At 42.3% G+C, this 21,688-nt stretch overlaps 1 protein-coding gene and 1 pseudogene across 36 annotated transcripts in view; both read left to right on the plus strand.

The window, feature by feature from the left end:
- The window catches only part of CLN8 (CLN8 transmembrane ER and ERGIC protein), a 66,304-nt gene extending 46,164 nt beyond the window's left edge, over positions 1 to 20,140 (plus strand). For 14 of the 36 annotated variants that reach the window (XR_007474600.1, XR_007474596.1, XR_007474601.1 and 11 more), the window contains 2 exons: positions 16,112 to 16,232; positions 19,488 to 20,135. The gene's annotated coding sequence lies outside the window, so the exon portion shown is untranslated. Of the gene's footprint in view, positions 1 to 16,111; positions 16,233 to 19,487 lie in introns of all 36 variants that reach the window. The other 22 variants (XR_007474603.1, XR_007474605.1, XR_007474604.1 and 19 more) reach the window with 8 other exon arrangements.
- Positions 17,630 to 17,747, plus strand: LOC117197430 (uncharacterized; annotated as a pseudogene).
- Positions 20,141 to 21,688: the final 1,548 nt, after the last annotated feature.

A 21,688-nucleotide genomic window follows, 5' to 3' on the forward strand; every position in this document is an offset into this window, starting at 1 on the left:
ACAACTATAACCCAATCTAAAAAAAAAAAAAAACTTACAACGAGGTATCACCTCACACTGGTCAGAATGGCCATCATCAAAAAGTCTATGAACAATAAACGCTGAAGCGGGTGGGGGAAAAGGGAACTTCCTACACTGTTGGTGAGAATGTAATTCATTTGGTGCAGCCACTATGGAAAACACTATAGAGGTTTCTTGAAAAAACTAAAGAGAGAACTACCATATGATCCAGCAGTCCCACTTCTAGGGATATATCCAATGAAAACGATCATTCAAAGAGATACATGCACCCCAGTGTTCACTGCAGCACTGTTTACACTAGCCAAGACATGGAAGCAACCTCAGTGTCCCATCAACAGAGCAATGGATAAAAAAGATGTGGTACATATATACAATGGAATATTACTCATCCATAAAAAAATGAAACAATGCCATTTACAGCAAAATGGATGGACCTAGAGCTTGACATACTAAGTGAAGTCAGACAAATCTCATATGATATCACTTATATGTGTAATCTAAAAAGATGATTCAAATGAATTTATTTACAAAACAAAAACAGTCCCACAGACTTTGAATACAAACTTATGATTACCAAAGGGAAAAAGTGGAGGGGTGAGGGATAAACCAGGAGTTTGGGATTAACATACACACACCACTATAATTAAAATAGATAATCAATGAGGACCTACCGTATAGCACAGGGAACTGTACTCAGTATTCTGTAATAACCTATATGGGAAAAGAATCTGAAGAAGAATGGATATATGTATAACTGAACTGCTTTGCTGTACACCTGAAAGCAAGCCAACATTGTAAATCAACTATACCTGAATATAAAATAAAATTTAAATTAAAAACAAATGCCCCCCAGGCTTCCCTGGTTGGCGCGGTGGTTTAGAGTCCGCCTGCCGATGCAGGGGACACGGGTTCGTGCCCCGGTCCGGGAAGATCCCACATGCCACGGAGCGGCTGGGCCCGTGAGCCATGGCCGCTGAGCCTGCGCGTCCAGAGCCTGTGCTCTGCAACGGGAGAGGCCAGAACAGTGAGAGGCCCGCGTACCGCCAAAAAAAACAAAAAAAAAAAACAAATGCCCCCAAACCAAATTATTATTTACTCCTTCCTTTGATATTGTTTTATCCTTTTTGCTTATAAGTTTAGATAATTATGTTGTTTTACCTTCAGTAGCAATATTTTAGTTACAGGTAAAGTCATTCCCATGTGAAATAGTACGTAATACATGCACATTTGAAATTAACATTATTCAACACATTCTGCTGTTACTTACAATTAGCAATTTATATTTTAATGTTGTAAGTAGTTGTGGAGTTTAGTCATTTATGTACATTGATTTATTTAGTGTCATTAAATAAGTATCTTTTTTCTTTAGTGGCTCAAAATATAGCTTTGTAAATAAAAAAGACATAGGTGGCTGCCTGGATTAAGAAAACAAAGCTCTTCAATATGCTGTCTACGAGAGACTCACTTCAGGGTGAAAGATGCAATGCACAGAGACTAAAAGTGAGGGGACAGAAAAAGATTTCACGCAAACAAAGAAGAAACAAGAGTAGCAATACTCCTATCAGGCAAAACAGTCATTAAAACAAAGGATGAAAAGAGACACAGAAGAGCATTATATAATGATAAAGGGATCAATGCAAGAAGAGAATATTTGTTAACAAATACACACCCAATATAGGATCACCTAATCTATATAAAGCAAATACTGACAGACATGAAGGGAGAAATTGACAACAGGAGTAGACTAACACCCCAGTGACATCAGTGGGCAGGTAAGACCAAAAAAAAAATCAAGAAGGCAATCGTAGTCTTAAATGACAGAACAGATCAGTTGGACTTAAATGATATCCATAGGATATTACATCTAACAAAGCAGAATACAAATCCTTTTCTTAATTAACTAATTTGTTTAATTAATTTATTTTTTGTGTGCATTGGGTCTTTGTTGGTGTGCCCAGGCTTTCTCTAGTTGCGGCCACCGGGGGCTACTCTTCATTGTGGTGCGCGGGCTTCTCATTACAGTGGCTTCTCTTTTTGCAGAGCACAGGCTGTAGGCACGCAGGCTCAGTAGTTGTGGCTCGCCGGCTCTAGACGCAGGCTCAGTAGGTGTGGCACACAGGCTTAGCTGCTCCATGGCATGTGGGATCTTCCCGGACAAGGGATCAAACCTGTGTCCCCAGCATTGGCAGGTGGATTCTTAACCACTGTGCCACCAGGGAAGTCCCACAAATCCTTGTTGAAGTGCACATGGATCATTCTCAAGGATAGAGCACTTACCACATGACAAAATAAGCCTCAACAAATATAAGAGGATAGAAATAATGTCAAGCGTTTTTCCCACTATTACATCAACTGAAGAAAAAATGGGAAAAGAACAAACATGTGGAGACTAAACATGCCTCTAAAAAAAATATCAATGGGTTAACAATGACATCAAAGAGGAAATAAAATACCTGAAGACAAATGAAAATAAAAACATAACTCTACAGGGCTTCCCTGGTGGCACAGTGGTTGAGAGTCCGCCTGCCAATGCAGGGGACACGGGTTCGTGCCCCAGTCTGGGAAGATCCCACATGCCGCGGAGCGGCTGGGCCCGTGAGCCATGGCTGCTAAGCCTGCACGTCCAGAGCCTGTGCTCCGCAACGGGAGAGGCCACAGCAGTGAGAAGCCCGTGTACCACAAAAATAAATAAATAACTCTACAAAATCTATAGGATGAAGGAAAAGTAGATATAAGAGGGAAGTTCTTAGCAATATAGGCCTCCAAGAAACAAGAAAAATCTCAAACAACTTAACCTACCACCTAAAAGAATTAGGAAAAGAACAAGCCCAATGTGAACAGAAGGAAGGAAATAAAGATCAGAGGGGAAATAAAAGATTAATGAAACAAAGACCTATTTGAAAGGATAAAATTGATAAACCTTTAGCCAGACTTACCAAGAAGAAAAGAGAGGACCAAGTAAACAAAATAAGAAAGGATCAATAACTGACACCACAGAAATATAAAAGAAAATCACATTACTATGACTAGTTATGTGTCAACAAATTGGACAACCTAGAAGAAATGGACAAATTTCTAGAAATCTACAGACTGAAGACTAAGTCAAGAAGTAGACCATTTGAACTGATCACTGGAAGTGAAATTGAATCTGTAATAAAAATAAATAAATTAAAACTTCCAGCAAACAAAAGTGGACTGTTTCACAGGGGAATGCTACCTAGCATACAAAGAACTTCTATCTATCCTTCCGAAACTCTTCCAAATAATTGAAGGGGGAACACTGCCAAAATCATTCTATGAAGCCACCATCATCCTGATACCAAAACCAGACAAAGACACTACAAAAGAAGAAAATTACTGGCCAATATCTTTCATGAACAAAGATGCAAAACTCCTCATCAAAACGTTAGCACACAAAATCCAACAATATATAAAAAGGGTCATATACCATTCTCAATTTGGATTCATTCCAGGGTTGCAAGGATGGTTCAACATATGTGAAACGAAAACAAAAACACCAGTGTGATACTCCACACTAACAAAAGGAAAGACAAACCACATGGTCGTTTCAGTATTTTCAGAAAAAGCATTTGATAAAATTCAACATGATAAAAACTCTTACCAAAGTGGAGAGGGAACATGTCTCAACACTAATAAAAGTCATTAAAGCAAGCCCACAGCCAATATAATACTCAATGGTGAAAAGCTGAAAGCCTTACTGCTAAATTCAGGAACAAGACAAGGATGCCTACTCTCACCACCTCTATTCAACATAATATTGGAAGTCCTAGGCGCAGCAAATCAGATATGAAAAAGAAATAAAGGGTATCCAGATTGGAAGCAAAGAGGTACAACTGTCCCTATTTACAGATGACATGATACTGTGTATCAAGAACCCTAAAGTTTCTCCACCTAAAAACTATGAGAACTAATGAATTCAGCAAGCTTGTTAATATAAAGAAATACATTGCATTTCTATACACTAATAATGAAATATCAGAAAGGGATATTTTTTTAATCCCATTTAAAAGTCACACTAAAAAAAAAAAAACCCTAGCTGAATAAACTTAACCAAGGAGGTGAAAAGCCTATATGCTGAAAACTATATAAAACATTGATAAAAGAAATGGAAAGATACCCCATGCTCTTGGATTGGAAGAATATTAAGATGGCCATAAAACCCAAAGCAATCTACACATTTAACTCAATCCCTATCAAAATACTAAGGAGATTTTTTCACAGAACTGGAATAATCCAAAAATTTGTACGGAACTACAAAAGACTATGAATTGCCAAAGCAATCTTAGAAAAAAGAGCAAAGCTGGAGGCATGACCCTCCCAGGCTTCAGACTATACTACAAAGCTACAGTAGTCAAAGCAGTGTTGTAGCAGCAGAAAAACAGAGCAATGTCACAGAGAACCCAGAAATAAACCCATGCCCCTACAGTCAATGAATCTACAAAGGAGACAAGAATATATGATGGGGAAAAGATCATCTCTTTCAACAAGTGGTTCTGGGAAAGCTGGACAGCCACATGTAAAAGAAAGATTTTTTTTTTTTTTCAGAGTACAATTTAATGGCTTTTAGGATACTTACAAAGTGTCACAGCTATCCCCCAAATCTAATTTTATTTTATTATTTTTTTTTATTACATCTTTATTGGAGTATAATTGCTTTACAATGGTGTGTTAGTTTCTGCTTCATAACAAAGTGAATCAGTTATACATATACATATGTTCTCATATCTCTTCCCTCTTGCATCTCCCTCCCTCCCACCCTCCCTATCCCACCCCTCCAGGCGGTTACAAAGCACCAAGCTGATCTCCCTGTGCTATGCGGCTGCTTCCCACTAGCTATCTATTTTACGTTTGGTAGTGTATATATGTCCATGCCTCTCTCGCGCTTTGTCACAGCTTACCCTACCCACTCCCCATATCCTCAAGTCCATTCTCTAGTAGGTCTGTGTCTTTATTCCTGTCTTAAGCATTCTTTTTTTTTTTTTTGAATATTCATTTATTTTTAATGACTTATTAGAACAAATACCTATAGATATCATTATATATGATATATAAATTAATTATACAATATATCATGTATTAATTATTAAAACATACTCTGGTAAATATTATATATTCAATATGAAACAGGAGGAAAGGGGGCAGGGCACAACCTTTAAAAGAATTACATAGCCCGAGGACACAACATAAACTGATTAGAACAAAATAGGTCCAAGATGGCGGACTAGTCTACTTCCACTAGACCTTGAGCCTCAGTATACACTCATTGTAACACATCAGCAAGCTAAGCGACACACCCACAGGTGCCACGACAGTTCCAAGGATGACCATAAAGGTCAAAAAGTGGGCGGTGGCTCAATTCCTAGAAATCCCCACCCCTTCCCCAAAATAGCTGGAATACTCCTCCCACTCATCAGCGTATGAAATTACTCACCCCTATAAAACTAACAACCCCATACCCTGGTGCTGCCCTCGCCTTCTTTTTTTTTTTTTTTTTTTTAATAGGTATACCTGGATTTAATTCTCACTTCTACCGCTTGGTAGCTGGATAGCCTTAGGCAAGTTTCATACCTCCCTGAAATTCACTTAATTCAGTCTGTAAAATGGCATAATAACTTATTATAGCATCCTTTTAGGAATTTTAAATCAGTTCTTGAAATAAAAGTACACAATATATAGACAAGTATGGATTCCTCAATAGATGTTTGACCTTTCATTTCTCCAGTATCCCACCCGCATCAAATAAAGAAAAATACTTTTTAAAATTTACGAATATTTCATTGTTGTAAAGTTAAAGCCATAAAAATAATCAAATGGCCTACTATCATACCATTAGAAGAAAAAAAAAAAAAAAAACGTGTTCATGAGAGTTCCATATTAGAATACAAGTTTTCCTTAGGCACCTGTTTATGTATGCTATTCTGCTCTTTACAATAAATAATTAAATTTAAAAGACTTAATTCCTCACTTTTAAGACCTTATTAGTTTACAAATTACATATTGACCTATGCTAAATTTTATACCGACCCATGCTAATGAATTCAGTACAGAAAACAAAAAACACTGCACTCAAGCAAACTACATATATATATATATATATATATATATATATATAACTTATATGAGAATTGCTACTCCAGCTTTCTTTTGGTTTCCATTTGCATGAAATACCTTTTTCCATCCCCTTACTTTCAGTCTGTATGTGTCTCTAGGTCTGAAGTGGGTCTCTTGTAGACAGCAAATATATGGGTCTTGTTTTTGTATCCATTCAGCCAATCTGTGTCTTTTGGTGGGAGCATTTAGTCCATTTACATTTAAGGTAATTATCGATATGTGTGTTCCCATTCCCATTTTCTTAATTGTTTGGGGTTTGTTATTGTAGGTCTTTTCCTTCTTTTGTGTTTCTTGCCTAGAGAAGTTCCTTTAGCAGTTGTTGTAGAGCTGGTTTGGTGGTGCTGAACTCTCTCAGCTTTTGCTTGTCTGTAAAGGTTTTAATTTCTCCATCAAATCTGAATGAGATCCTTGCTGGGTAGAGTAATCTTGGTTGCAGGTTTTTCTCCTTCAACACTTTCAATATGTCCTGCCACTCCCTTCTGGCTTGCAGAGTTTCTGCTGAAAGATCAGCTGTTAACCTTATGGGGATTCCCTTGTGTGTTATTTGTTGTTTTTCCCTTGCTGCTTTTAATATGTTTTCTTTGTATTTAATTTTTGACAGTTTGATTAATATGTGTCTTGGCGTATTTCTCCTTGGATTTATCCTGTATGGGACTCTCTGTGCTTCCTGGACTTGATTAACTATTTCCTTTCCCATATTAGGGAAGTTTTCAACTATAATCTCTTCAAATATTTTCTCAGTCCCTTTCTTTTTCTCTTCTTCTTCTGGAACCCCTATAATTCGAATGTTGGTGCGTTTAATGTTGTCCCAGAGGTCTCTGAGACTGTCCTCAGTTCTTTTCATTCTTTTTTCTTTATTCTGCTCTGCAGTAGTTATTTCCACTATTTTATCTTCCAGGTCACTTATCCGTTCTTCTGCCTCAGTTATTCTGCTATTGATCCCATCTAGAGTACTTTTAATTTCATTTATTGTGTTGTTCATCGTTGCCTGTTTCATCTTTAGTTCTTCTAGGTCCTTGTTAACTGATTCTTGCATTTTGTCCATTCTATTGTCCATTCTATCTCCAAGATTTCGGATCAACCTTACTATCATTATTCTGAATTCTTTTTCCGGTAGACTGCCTATTTCCTCTTCATTTGTTAGGTCTGGTGGGTTTTTATCTTGCTCCTTCATCTTCTGTGTGTTTTTCTGTCTTTTCATTTTGCTTATCTTACTGTGTTTGGGGTCTCCTTTTTTGCAGGCTGAAGGTTCGTAGTTCCTGTTGTTTTTTGTGTCTGTCCCCAGTGGCTAAGGTTGGTTCAGTGGGTTGTGTCGGCTTCCTGGTGGAGGGTACTAGTGCCTGTGTTCTGGTGGATGAGGCTGGATCTTGTCTTTCTGGTGGGCAGGTCCACGTCTGGTGGTGTGTTTTGGGGTGTCTGTAGACTATTATGATTTTGGGCAGCCTCTCTGCTAATGGGTGGGGTTGTGTTCGTGTCTTGCTAGTTGTTTGGCATAGGATGTCCAGCACTGTAGCTTGCTGGTCGTTGAGTGAAGCTGGGTGCTGGCGTTGAGATGGAGATCTCTGGGAGATTATTGCTGTTTGATATTATGTGCAGCTGGGAGGCCTCTTGTGGACCAGTGTCCTGAAGTTGGCTCTCCCACCTCAGAGGCACAGCACTGACTCCTGGCTGCAGCACCAAGAGCCTTTCATCCACAGGGCTCCTTAATTTGGGATGATTCGTTGACTATTCAGGTATTCCACAGATGCAGGGTATATCAAGTTGATTGTGGAGCTTTAATCCGCTGCTTCTGAGGCTGCTGGGAGAGATTTCCCTTTCTCTTCTTTGTTCTCACAGCTCCCAGGGGCTCAGCTTTGGACTTGGCCCCGCCTGTGCGTGTAGGTCGCCGGAGGGCGTCTGTTCTTTGCTCAGACAGGACGGGGTTAAAGGAGCCGCTGATTCGGAGGCTCTGGCTCACTCAGGCCGGGGGGTAGGGAGGGTCACGGAGTGTGGGGTGGGCCTGCAGCGGCAGAGGCCGGCGTGACGTTGCAGCCTGAGGCGCGCCGTGCGATCTCCCGGGCGAGTTGTCCCTGGATCCCGGGACCCTGGCAGTGGCAGGCTGCACAGGCTCCCCGGAAGGGCGTGTGGCTAGTGACCTGTGTTCGCACACAGGCCTCCCGGTGGCGGCAGCAGCGGCCTTAGCGTCTCATGTCTGTCTCTGGGCTCCGCACTTTTAGCCGCGGCTCGCGCCCGTCCCTGGAGCTCTCTCAAGCAGCGTTCTTAATCCCCTCTCCTCGTGCACCAGGAAACAAAGAGGGACGTAAAAGTCTCTTGCCTCTTCGGCAGGTCCAGACTTTTCCCCGGACTCTCTCCCGGCTAGCCGCGGTGCACTAACGCCCTGCAGGCTGTGTTCACGCCGCCAACCTCAGTCCTCTCCCGGCGCTCCGACAAAAGCCGGAGCCTCAGCTCCCAGTCCCGCCCGCCCCGGCGGGCGAGCAGAAAAGCCTCTCGGCTGGTGAGTTCCGGTCGGCCCGATCCTCTGCGCTGGAATCTGTCCGCTTTGCCCTCCGCACCCCTGTTGCTGTGCTCTCCTCCGCGGCTCCCAAGCTCCCCCACTCCGCCTCCCGAAGTCTCCACCCGCGAAGGGGCTTCCTAGTGTGTGGACACTTTTCCTCCTTCACAGCTCTCTCCCGCTAGTGCAGGACCCGTCCCTATCCTTTTGTCTCTGTTTAGTTTTTTCTTTTGCCCTAACCAGGTACGTGGGGGGTTCCTTGCCTTTTGGGAGGTCTGAGGTCTTCTGCCAGCGTTCAGTAGGTGCTCCGTAGGAGTTGTTCCACGCGTAGATGTATTTCTGGTGTATCTGTGGGGAGGAAGGTGATCTCCGCATCTTACTCTTCCGCCATCTTCCCGGAACTCCCCAGAAAGATTATTTTTATATGTGGTGTGAGGGAACATTATCTAAACTCAAAATGGTTTTAAGACCTAAAAGTAAGACAAAACCATAAGAGAACATAGGAACACTCTGACATAAATGGTAGCACTATTTCTTGAATCAGTCACCTAAGGCAAAAGAATTAAAGCAAAACAACAACACATAATAATAATAATAAAGACAAATGAGACCTAATTAAATATAAAAGATTTTGCACAGCAAAGTAAGCCATCAACAAAACAAAAACACAACCTGCTGAATGGGAGGGACTGTTTGCAAATCATGCACATCAACAAAGGGTGAATATCCAAAATACACCAACAGCTCATACAACTCAATACCAAAAATAAATCCAATCAAAAAAATGGGCAGAAGACTCAAATAGACATTTTTTCCAAAGAAGACATATGGATGGCAAATGGGCCCATGAAGAGATGCTCAACTTTGCTAATCAATAGAGAAATACAAATCAAAACTACAATGAGGTATTATCCCAAATCAGTCAGAATGGCCACCATCAAAAAGTCTATAAATAATGCATGTTGGAGAAGTTACAGAGAAAAGGGAGCCCAAGTACCCTTTTCATGGGAATGTAAGTTGGTGCAGCCACTATGGAGAACAGTACAGAGGGTCCTCAAAAAACTAAAAATATAACTGCCACGTGATCCAGCAGTTCTACTCCTGGGCATATTTCCGGAAAAAAACAACACTAATTTGAAAAGATACGTGCACCCCAACGTTCACAGCTGCACTATTTACAATATGTAAATAGCCAAGGCATGGAAGCAACCTAAGTGTCCATCAACAGAGACATGGATAAAGAAGATGTAGTACATATATACAATGGAATATTACTCAGCCATAAAAAAGAATGAAGTAACGCCACTTGTAGCAATATGGATGGACTTACAGAATATTACACTTAGAGAAATAAGTCAGAGAAAGACAAATACTATATGGTATCACTCACATGTGGAATCTAAGAAACACAAATGAATGTATATGTAAAACAAACAGATTCACAGACTTCTAGAAGACAAACTTATGTTACCAAAGGGGAGATGGAAGCAGGGAGAGACACATTAGGGGTAAGGGAGTAACAGATACGAACTAGCAGATAAAAAAAAATAAGCAACGAGGATTTACTGTATAGCACAGGGCACTACACTCATTATCTTGTAATTTGTAACAGTACAATCTGTAGAAACGCTGAATCTGAATCACTATGCTGTGTACTTGAAACAATATTGTAGACCAACTATACTTCAATAGAAAAAAGAGGACCCATACCCCAGAGTGGGTGGCCCACAAATGAGAGAAGAGTTACAACTGCAGAGGTGCTCCCCAAGGAGCAAGGGGCCTGGGCCCCACATCGGCTCCCCAGGCTGAGGGTGCTGCACCAGGAAGACAAGTCCCTAGACCACGTGGCTTTGGAGGCCAGTGGGCTTGTTTTCAGGAGACCCCGAGGGCTGTGGGGAAGAGACTCCACTCTTAAAGGATGCACACAGGCTCTCACAAGCTCCAAAACCCAGGGCAGCAGCAGCGATCTGAAGGAACCTGGGTCACACCCACCTGCCGATCATCTCATCCTCCTGGAGAGGCTGGGGGCTCACCCTGGGGACACAGACACTGGCAGCCACCATTTGGGAGGCCAGTGTACCACATGGACACTCACTGGCAACCTGCACTGTGGAATCCTCCCTCTAGCTTCTCAGCCTCAGGACCCAGCCCCACCCCTGCCCAATAGCCTCTAGGCACCAGTACTGGGATGCCTCAGGCTACGCAGTGAGCGGGCAGGGGCACAGCCCCACCCAGCAGACAGGCTTCTTTGAGAAACCCCAGCCCACAGCCACCCCTGGACATGCCCTGCCCACCAGAGGGCCCAGGACCTTGCCCCACACACCGGAGCACAGGCACTAGACCAGGGAGCCCCAGGCCCTGCAGTCAGAGATCCTGGGACTCAGCCCTGCCCACCAGCAAGCCTAGTCCAACCTTGAGGCCACCCTCACCTACCAGTGGGCGGACACCAGCCCCAGGACAACTGCAGCCCCGCAGCCTGCTGTGACAGGACCCAGCCCGCTGACCAGCAGGCCAACACAAGCTTCAGGACCCCTGGACCCCACCCATGAGCAGTCTGACACCAGCTACTGAACCCCTGGGCCCTGCAGCCAGCTCCCAGGACCTGGCACTGCCCACCCGTGAGCCAGCACTAGCCCGGCGTGCCCCTGGGGATTCTGCAGCCAGCCACCTCGTGACCTGGCCCCACCAACCAGAATGCGGCAGCTCTGTGCAAGGCAGGGACTGGCAACCAAATGGATGGGGGCTGGCCACGCCTACCAGGGTACCCTCAGTAGTCAGACCACCGCAGCAGTAGGACCTATGCAGCCCTCACTGGGGGAACCACTAAAGCATACAGCTCTGGCGACAGGAGGAGAGTGTGCTTCTGGGGCACACAGGATGCCTCCTACAGAGCGCCACTTCTCCAAGGGCGGGAAACATAACCAACCACCAGATGCGTAGAAGTACAGCGATTCAGGCAAGATGAAGTGGCAGAGGAACGGATTCCAAATGAAGGAATGAGATAAAACCCCAGAAGAAAACCTAAGTGAAGTGGAGATAAGCAACCTACCTAAGGATAAATGATCATAAAGCTGATGGAAGAACTCGGGAGGAGAATGCATTAACGGAGCAAGAAGTTACAAGTTTTAAAGAGTTAGAAAATATAAAAAACCCAACAGAGGTGAATAGTGTAATAAGTGAAATGAACACAGTAGGAGAAATCAACAGACTGATACAGAGGAACGGATTAGTAAGCTGCATGACAGTAGTGGAAACCACTGATGCTAAAGAGAAAAAATAAGAAATGACAGTGTAAGAGACTCCTGGGACCTCAGATGCACTAATATTTACATACAAAGGTCCTAGAAAGGGAACAGAAAAAGGGGCGGAGAACACTTTTGAAGAAATAGCTGAAAACTTCTGTAACCTGGGAGAGGAAACAGACATCCAGGTCCTAGAAGCACAGAGAGTCCCAAACAGGACCAACCGAAGGAGGATCACACCAAGACACACTGTACGTAAAATAGCAAAAATTGGAGCGAACGTTAAAAGCAGCAAAGGAAAAGCAACAGGTAACAAGGGGACTCCCGTAAGGCTATCAGCTGACTTTTCAACAAACTCTGCAGGCCAGAAGGGAGGAGTACAATATATGTAAAGTGATAAAAGGGAAAAACCTACAACCAGGAATACTCTGCCCGGCAAGACTTTGATTTGATGGAGAGATCAAGAAATTTACAGATGAGCAAAAGATAAAAGTTCAGCACCCCCAAACCAGCTTTACAAGAAATGTTAATGGGACTTCTCTAAGCAAAAAAAGAGAAGGCCACAACTAAAAACAGGAAAATTACAAAGGGAAAAAGCTCATCAGTAAATGCGAATATTTAGTAAAGGCACTAAATCATGTACAAAGCAAGTGAGAAAGTTAAAAGTCAACTTAGTGTGATCATCTACAAAACAGACGTAAGACAGATAGTAATCATGAGGAGAGTAAAAATGCAGGATTGATAAAATGCGTCTAAAATTAAGTGATCAGCAACTTAAAGTAATCACACGTGTATATTACTATATATAACCTCATGGTAATGATAAACCCTAAATCTATAATGTTACACAAAGATACAAAGAACAGAGGAAATCTAAACACTAAAGATAGTCATCAAATCACAAAGAAAAGGAATTTTAAAAACCACAAAAACAACCCCAAAACAATTAACAAAATGGCAATAAGTACATACATATCAATAGTTACTTTAATGTAAATGGACTAAATACTCCAATAAGACAGAGTGGCTGAAATGGATACAAAAGCAAAACCTGTATATACGCTGCCTACAAGAGACTCACTTCAGATCTAAACATACAGACTGAAAGCGAGGGGATGGAAAGTGGTATTCCATGTGCATGGAAATCTAAACAAAGCTTAGGTAGCAATACTTATCAGACAAGAGAGACTTCAAAACGAAGACTGTTACAAGAAACAAAGAAGGACATTATATAATGCTCAAGGGGTCAATCCAAGAAGATACAACTGTTGTAAATATATATGCACCCAACATAGGAACACCTAAATATATAAGGCAAGTATTGAGATAAAGGGAGAGATTGACAGCAGCACAGTAATAGTGGGGGACTTTTCAACACCACTTACAATCAGCGGACAGATCATCCAGATAGAAAATTCAATAAGGAAACACTGGCCTTAAACGACACATTAGTTCAGATGGCCTTGATATGTACATATTTAGAATATCCCAAAAGCAGCATATAGTAAGTCTCCTACACATGAACCTTCAAGATGTGAACTTTTAAAGATGCAAACATACACTCGCATGTCCAACCACATAAGTTAGTTCACGTCTGGCGTACATTGTCACATGCGTGCACCCTCTACAAGTGGTTGTGCTTTTGTGTAGTTTACTATACAGCATAGAGTACAGTAGGTACAGTATCTTTATTTCAAGCCCAGGATGCCAGAAGCAAGTGTAAAAGCAGTGGTGATGTAGCTGGTACTGCTAAGAAGCGCCAAGCGGTAACAACTGAAACAAAAGTGAAAACAATTGAGAGAGTGGAGCAACAAGAGGAAGAAGAAGTAAGTGAAGAACCAAAGAGATTCACGATGCAGGAAATGGCATGGGGGCTTTATTTGAGGAGGCACTGTTAGTGTTTGAGGCACAGGACCCGAATGCAGAATGGTAGACAAAGGTTGTAGCCGCTGTTCAGAATGTAATTCCATGCTACCGTGTCATCTATGATGAGGAAAAAAGAGCTACTACCCAGACATCACTGGGTCATTTTTTCAAGAGGGCAGACAGAATTGAATCCAGCAAGGAACCAGAACATATGGCATCAACGTCAGGGGTGAGTGAAATGGCAGCTTGCCCTCCATCTCCTATTGCTGACAATCCTTCAGCTCTACCATCTCCCACCTCCTCTCCCTCCTCCAGTCAGTAACTCTTCTCACCTGTTCACTTGATGCCAGCCCGTGTGCCAGCTGTTGTGCTGTACTACTGTACTTTTCAAGGTATTGTACTGTTAAAAATTAAAACATTTTAAATCTTGTTTGGTTTTATGTATTATTTGTGTGAAAAGTATTATAAACCTATTACAGTACAGTACTATATAGCTGACTGTGTTAGTTGGGTACCTAGGCTAACTTTGTTGGACTTACAAACAAATTGGACTTACGAACGCACTCTCGGAACAGAACTCATTCATGTGTAGGGAACTTACTGTACACATTCTTTTCAAGTGCACATGAAACATTCTCCAGTATAGATCACATGCTAGGCCTCAATACAAACCTCAGTAAGAAAACTGAAATAATATCAAGGATCTTTTCCAACCACAATGCTATGAGACTAGAAATCAAGAAAACTGCAAAAAGCACAAATGCATGGAGCCTGAATAATACGCTACTAAACAACCAGTGGGTCACTGAAGAAGTCAAAGAGTAAATAAAAAAAATACCCGGAGACAAATGAAAACAAAAACACAATGCTCCAAAAAATCTATGGGGTACAGCAAAGGCAGTTCTAAGAAGGAAGTTTTAGGGATACAAGTTTACCTCAGGAATCAAGAAAAATCTGTAACAATCTAACCTTACACCCAAAGGAACTAGAAAAAGAATAAACAAAACCCACATTCAGAAGGAAAGAAATCTTGAAGATCAGAGCAGATATAAATGAAAAAGAATAAAAAACAGAAAGATCAATGAAACGAAGAGCTGGTTTTTTGAAGAGAGAAACAAAATAGATAAACCTTTACCCAGACTCAATCAAGAAAAAAAGGGAGAGGGCCCAATCAGTAAAAATCAGAAGTGAAAAAGAAGTTACAACCGGCACCACAGAAATACAAAGGATCAGAAGGAGACTACTATGAGCAACTATACACAGTGAAATGGGCAAACTGGAAGGAATGGACAAGTTCTTAGAGATGTACAAAATCTTGAGACTGAACCAGGAAGAAACAGAAAGCATGAACAGACCAATTACCAGTGGCGAAACTGAATGAGTAATTTAAAAACTCCCAACAAACAGAAGTCCAGGACCAGATGGCTTCACACGTGAATTCCACTGGACTTTCAGAGAAGAGTTAATACCTACCCTTCTGAAATCATTCCAATAAACTGCAAAGGAACACTTCTGAACTCATTCTATGAGGCCACCGTCACCCTGATACCAAAACCAGACAAATCGAAGAAAAAACAAAGTTACAGGCCAGTAACACTGGTGAACATACATGCAAAAATCCTCAGTGAATGAGCAGCTGAATCCAGGAATACATTAAAAGGATCGTACATCATGATCAAGCAGGGATATAAGGATGGTTCAGTATCCACAAATCAATGTGATACACCACATTAACAAATTGAATTAAACCCATATTATTATCTCAATAGATGCAGAAAAAGCTTTTGACAAAACTCAATAGCCATTTATGATAAAACCTCAAAGCGGGTATAGAGGAAACATACCTTGACATAAAGGCCATATAAATAAGCCCACAGCTAACATACTCAATGGTGAAAAGCTGAGACATTTCTTCTAAGATCAGGAACAAGACAAGGATGTCCTCTCTCGCCACTTTTATTTAGAAGTCCTAGCCACAGCAATCAAAGAAAAAGCAATAAAGGGGATCCAAATTGGGGAAGAAATAAAACTGTCATGTTTCCAGGTGGCATGATACCACACATAGAAAATCCTAAAGACGCCACTAGAAAACTACTAGAGCTCAATGAATTTGGTAAGGTTGCAGGATACCAAATTAATATACGGAAACCTGTTGTATTTCTGTACACTAACAAGCTTATCGGATGATGGTACAGACGAGCAGACACGAATACAGCGGCTCTTCGAGCAATTCTGTGTAACCGTATTGGAGACACTGGATTTATTATATCAATAGCATGGTTTCTGTTTAATTTACATGCGTGAGATCTGCAACAAATCTTCATACTTGACCTAAGGCACTCAAACCTACCTTTAATAGGACCTGTACTAGCTGCAGCTGGAAAATCCACCCCATTTTGGCCTCCGCCCTTGACTCCCTCGGCAATAGAAGGTGCTACCCGTTTCAGCCTTTCTCCCCTCAAGCACAACAGTTGTAGCAGGTATTTTCCTTCTCATCCTCTTCTCCCCTTTAACAGAAAAGAATGAGCTTATTCAGACAATAACACAATGCTTAGGGGCTAGTACCACATTTACAGCAATATGCACTCTTACCCAAAAGGATATTAAAAAAATTGGCACTTTCTCCACTTCAAGCCAGTTAGGCCTCATAATGGTAACCAGTATTAACCAGCCTTATCTAGCATTCCTCCGTATCTGCACACACACACCTGTTTTAAGGCCATATTATTTATATGCTCTGGGTCTACTCTACTATTCACAGCCTAAACGATGAACAAGACATTCGAAAAATAGGGGGCCTACTCAAAGCAATTCCCTTTACTACAACAGCCCTCATTATCAGAAGCCTAGCCCTAACAGGAATACCTTTCTGTACTGGATTTTATTCTCAAGACCTAATTATCAAGACTGCTAATACGTCTTATACCAACCGGCTGAGCCCTGCTAATAACCCTCATCACCACATCCCTCACAGCTGTTCACAGTACTCATTATCTTCTTTGCATTATTCGGACAACCTCGCTTTCCCACCTTAACTTTCATGAGTGAAAGTAACCCATTCCTAATCTATTCTATCAAACGCTTATTAACGGGGAGCATTTCGCGGGGTTTATCATCTCCAACAATACTCCTCCAGTAATAGTCCCTCAAACACCTACACCCTACTTCGTAAACCAGCTGCCCTTGCTGTAACTATCCTCGCCTTGACTCTAGCCCTCGAACTTAATCTTACTTCTCAGAACTTAAAATGTAAGTATTTCTCAGACATCTTCAAGTTTTCCAACCCCTCAGGATACTTTCCCACTCTCACACACCGTCTAACACCCTCCTGGAACCCGTCAACAAGCCAAAAATCAGCATCTTCTCTCCGAGACTTAATTTGACTAGAAAGTATTTTACCAAAAACCACCTCCCTCATTCAAATAAAATTCTCTACCTAAGGATCAGAACAAAAAGGCCTCATCAAGCTTTATCCCCTCTCACTCCTCACAACCCTCGCCCTGAGCACGATTCTAGTTAGGAGCAACCTCTATAATAACCCCAACACCAATAAGCAGTGATCAACCAGTAACAATCGCCTGCCAACAAGCACAGCTGTACAACGCCGCAATTCCCACAGCCTCTTCCCTAAAACACCAGACTCACCACCTGTATCATAAATTACTCAATCCCCTAGCCCACTAAACTGAAGTACAGTTTCTACCTCCTCATCTTTCAAAACATAAAACACCACTGAAAACTCTATTATTAAGCCTGAAATATACCCAAGACAGTCTTATTAAGAACCCACACTTCTGGGTACTGTTCAGTAGCTATAGCTGTCGTATTACCAAACACTACCAACATCCCCCCTAAATAAATCAAAAGTACCATTAATTTTCAGCCAGTTAAGCCATCTGTGCCCTTTTCCCCGTGGGGGCCCAGTGAGCACCTCCTCGGTGGTACGTGCAGCCTGTTGCCTGTACGGGTTGTCCTCAGGGACGCTGGGTTCAGCCCTTTCCAGTGGACACTCGTGACTGGACTGCTGTCCCCAGTCCAGGCTGCAGACAGGGATGCGAGGTGCCCTTGGAGAGCTCCAGAGCACAGTGGCCAGGGTCCACGATGGCCAAGTCGTCATGCACGTCCACACCAAGCGCGGGACAAGGAGCTTGTGACTGAGGCCCTCTGCAGGGCCCAGTCCACACACGTGCTCTGGCCTCCAGAAGATCTACGTCTCCACGAAGTGGGGACTTACTAAGTTTACTGCGGATGAATCTGATGACATGGTGACAGAAAAGTGGCTCATCCCGGATGGCTGTGGGGTAAAATACAGCCCTAGTCACGGCCCCTGGACACGTGGCGGGCCTTGCGCTCAGGAAGGCCTTGGCGCCGTCCCCTCCTTACTCGGGCGCACCAATACATCCTACTTTCCTGCTTTTTTTAAAAAAGAAAAAAACATTAAATCTAAAAATGAACCACCAAAAGTCAACACAGTCCCACAACCAGCACCACCACCCAGTCAGTCCAAGCCCTCCAGAGACAGGGGAAGGTTTTGAAGAAAACCCCATAAAATCACAAAGGACTCAAAATAAATACGTTGTATCATTATTCTTACGTGGAATCTAACCATGGCCAATGACATGCAAAATCATCATTGTTATTCAACTATAAGAACACTAGTGACCAACATCCGAAAATCACACCCATTAATAAAAATCATCAACAGTGCATTCATTGATATTCCAGCCTCATCAAACATTTCATCATGATGACATTCTGGCTCCCTGTTGGGTATCTTTGATTTTACAAATCTTAACAGGCTTGTTCCTAGCAATACATCACAACGTCAGACACAATACCTGCTTTCTGATCAGTGACACCCATCTGCCGTAAATCAGAGAAGAATCATTCGGTATGTACATGCAAACAGAGCTTCCGTATTCTTCATTTGCCTACTTATTCATGTAGGACGTGGGCTATATTATGGGTCCTGTGCTTTTCTGGAAACATGGAAGATCAGAACTATCCTATTTACAGTGACAGCCACAGCATTCATAGGCTATGTATACCCTGAGGACAAATACCGTTTTGAGCAGCAACAGTTCTTACCAGCCTCCTCTCAGCATTCCCATACATCGGTACAGCCTTGGCGAATGGATCTGAGGCTGCGTCTTGGTAGACAAAGCAACTCTACACAATTCTTCACCCTCCCTTTTATTCTCCCATTCGTCACTACAGCACTAGCAGCCGTCCACCTACTATTCCTTCACGAAACAGGACCTAATAACCCCAAAAGAATCCCATCTGACATGGACAAAATTCCATTTCACCCCTACTATACAATTAACGACATTTTAGGTGCTTTATTACTAGTTCTAGCATTGATAGTATTAGTCTTATTCTCACCCTACTTACTAGGAGACCCCGACAACTACACCCCAGCAAATCCTCTCAATATACCACCTCACGTTAAACAAGAATGTACTTCCTATTTGCATACACAATCCTACAATCAATCCCCAATAAACTAGGAGGAATACTAGCCCTAATCTTTTTTATCGTAATCCTAGCATTTATCCCAATGCTCCACACATCCAAGCAATGAAGCATAATATTCTGACCCCTTAGCCAATGCCTGTTCTGAATCCTAGTGGCAGACCTATTAACACTAACATGAACTGGAGGACAACATGTAGAGCATCCTTTCGTTATCACTGGACAACTAACATCTATTTTATACTTCTTTCTAATCCTAGCACTAATGCCAGTCACCAGTATTGCGGAAAACAATCGCCTGAAATGAAGAGTCTTTGTAGAAGATACATCATCCTGGTCTTACAAACCAGAGAGGAGAACAACACATCTCCCTGAGACTCGAGGAAGTAGCTCCAGCTCCACCGTCAGCACCCAAAGCTGAAATGCTCCTTACACTATTCCCTGAAACTTCTGTCATGGGCCATTTACAAAATTGAGTACTATTTCAGTATTAAAATGACCTCGTTTTACAAGAAACTAGTGTGCACTTCGTGCATATCTGCATCACCACATCAATACATACATACATGCCGTATCATACATAATACATTTTATGTATAATCATACATTTACCCCGTGCTTATAAGCATGTAATTGTATTATTGATATTACATAGAACATATACATTATCAATCGTACATAGCACGTTAAGTCAACTCAATTCAGGTCAACATGCATATCATATCCGATAGATCACGAGCTTAATCACCAGGCCGAGTGAGACCATCGACCCACTTGGCAGGTGTCCCTCTTCTCACTCCAGGCCCGTGATCTCTGCGGGTTTCCATTGATGAACTTTATCAGACACCTGGTTCTTATTTCAGGACCATCTCACCTAAAATCGCCCATTCCTTCCTCTTAAACAAGACTTTTTTTTTTTGCGGTACGCAGGCCTCTCACTGTTGTGGCCTCTCCCGTTGCGGAGCACAGGCTCCAGACGCGCAGGCTCAGTGGCCATGGCTCACGGGCCCAGCCGCTCCGCAGCATGTGGGATCTTCCCGGACCGGGGCACGAACCCGTGTCCCCTGCATCGGCAGGCAGACTCTCAACCACTGCACCACCGGGAAGCCCTAAACAAGACATCTTGATGGACTAATGACTAATCAGCCCATGCTCACACATAACTGTGGTGACATGCATTTGGTACTTTTTAACTTTTAAGGGATGCTTGGACTCAGCTATGGCCATCTGAGGCCTTAACTCAAATAAATTGTAACTGGACTTTAATTGAACATCATTTACCAACATCATCAACCATAAGCTGCTGTTCAATGGTTACAGGACATAAGAAGATTACACGCACGTGTGCAAGTAGAGTTTAACCACCTACCCAAAATTAAACAGACGAGAAAATAACCCAATCGCACTGCTGACCTTTTAAAAAACGCACAACATGAGAGTTGCGAGTTAAGTTTTATTTGGGACAAAATGAGGACTGCAGCCCGGGAGACAGCATCCCAGATGGCTCTGAGAGACTGCTCCCAAGAGGCAGGGGGAAGGTCAGTATATATGTGACTCTGGTGCAGGGGGAGTACCTGCAATCAAGCACATACTTTTTACTGAAGGTTTCCGCTGGTCTTGTGCAGGTTACTCTGCTAGTCTTGTGCAGGTTACTCTGCTAGTCTTGTGCAGGTTACTCTGCTAGTCACTAAGAGCAGACGTTGCCATGAAGGATTTTAGTGCTTTTCTAGATATAAAGAGACCCAAGAATTGGGCTCATAAAATGGGCTCCTGAAAATATCTAACTATCTGAAGACCTGTTCTGCCAGTTTTTCCCAGCACGGAGAGCCTCGTTCCAGCTCTCCACCTTGAACTCCTTTCAGGGGGTGCTGAAAGGGAGAGCTGCAGCAGCACAGGATTTACTCCTTGTAGAGGTCGATGGCCAGAGCCAATTTGTCATTAACAGCACCAATAAACTACTTAGATATTCACCACTTATATAAACAGACATCTCCCTAGATCCAGTGGCCATTTTAATCAAAATTTTAATACTAAATCTGACATAAGCCACATAAAATAATCACATAAATATTAATCCATCACATACGTCAACTTGTTAATGTAGCTTAAACCCTAAAGCAAGGCACTGAAAATGCCTAGATGAGTTCATTAACTCCGTAAACACATAGGTTTGGTCCCAGCCGTTCTCGTTTTTAATAAAATTACACATGCAATCATCCACGCCCCGGTGAGAATGCCCTCTAAACCACTGAGATTAAGGGAGGCAGGCGTCAGGCACGCTAACACCAGCAGCTCACAGCGCCTTGCTTAACCACACCCCACGGCAAACAGCAATGGTAAAAATTAAGCTATAAATGAAAGTTCAACTAAGTTATATTAATTAGGGTTGGTAAATTTCACGCTAGCCACCAGGGTCATAGATTAACTCAAATAGTAAGAAATACGGCATAAAGCGTGTTAA

This window comes from Orcinus orca, chromosome 21 (genome assembly GCF_937001465.1).
Source record: "Orcinus orca chromosome 21, mOrcOrc1.1, whole genome shotgun sequence".
In the NCBI taxonomy this organism is placed as follows: domain Eukaryota; kingdom Metazoa; phylum Chordata; class Mammalia; order Artiodactyla; family Delphinidae; genus Orcinus; species Orcinus orca.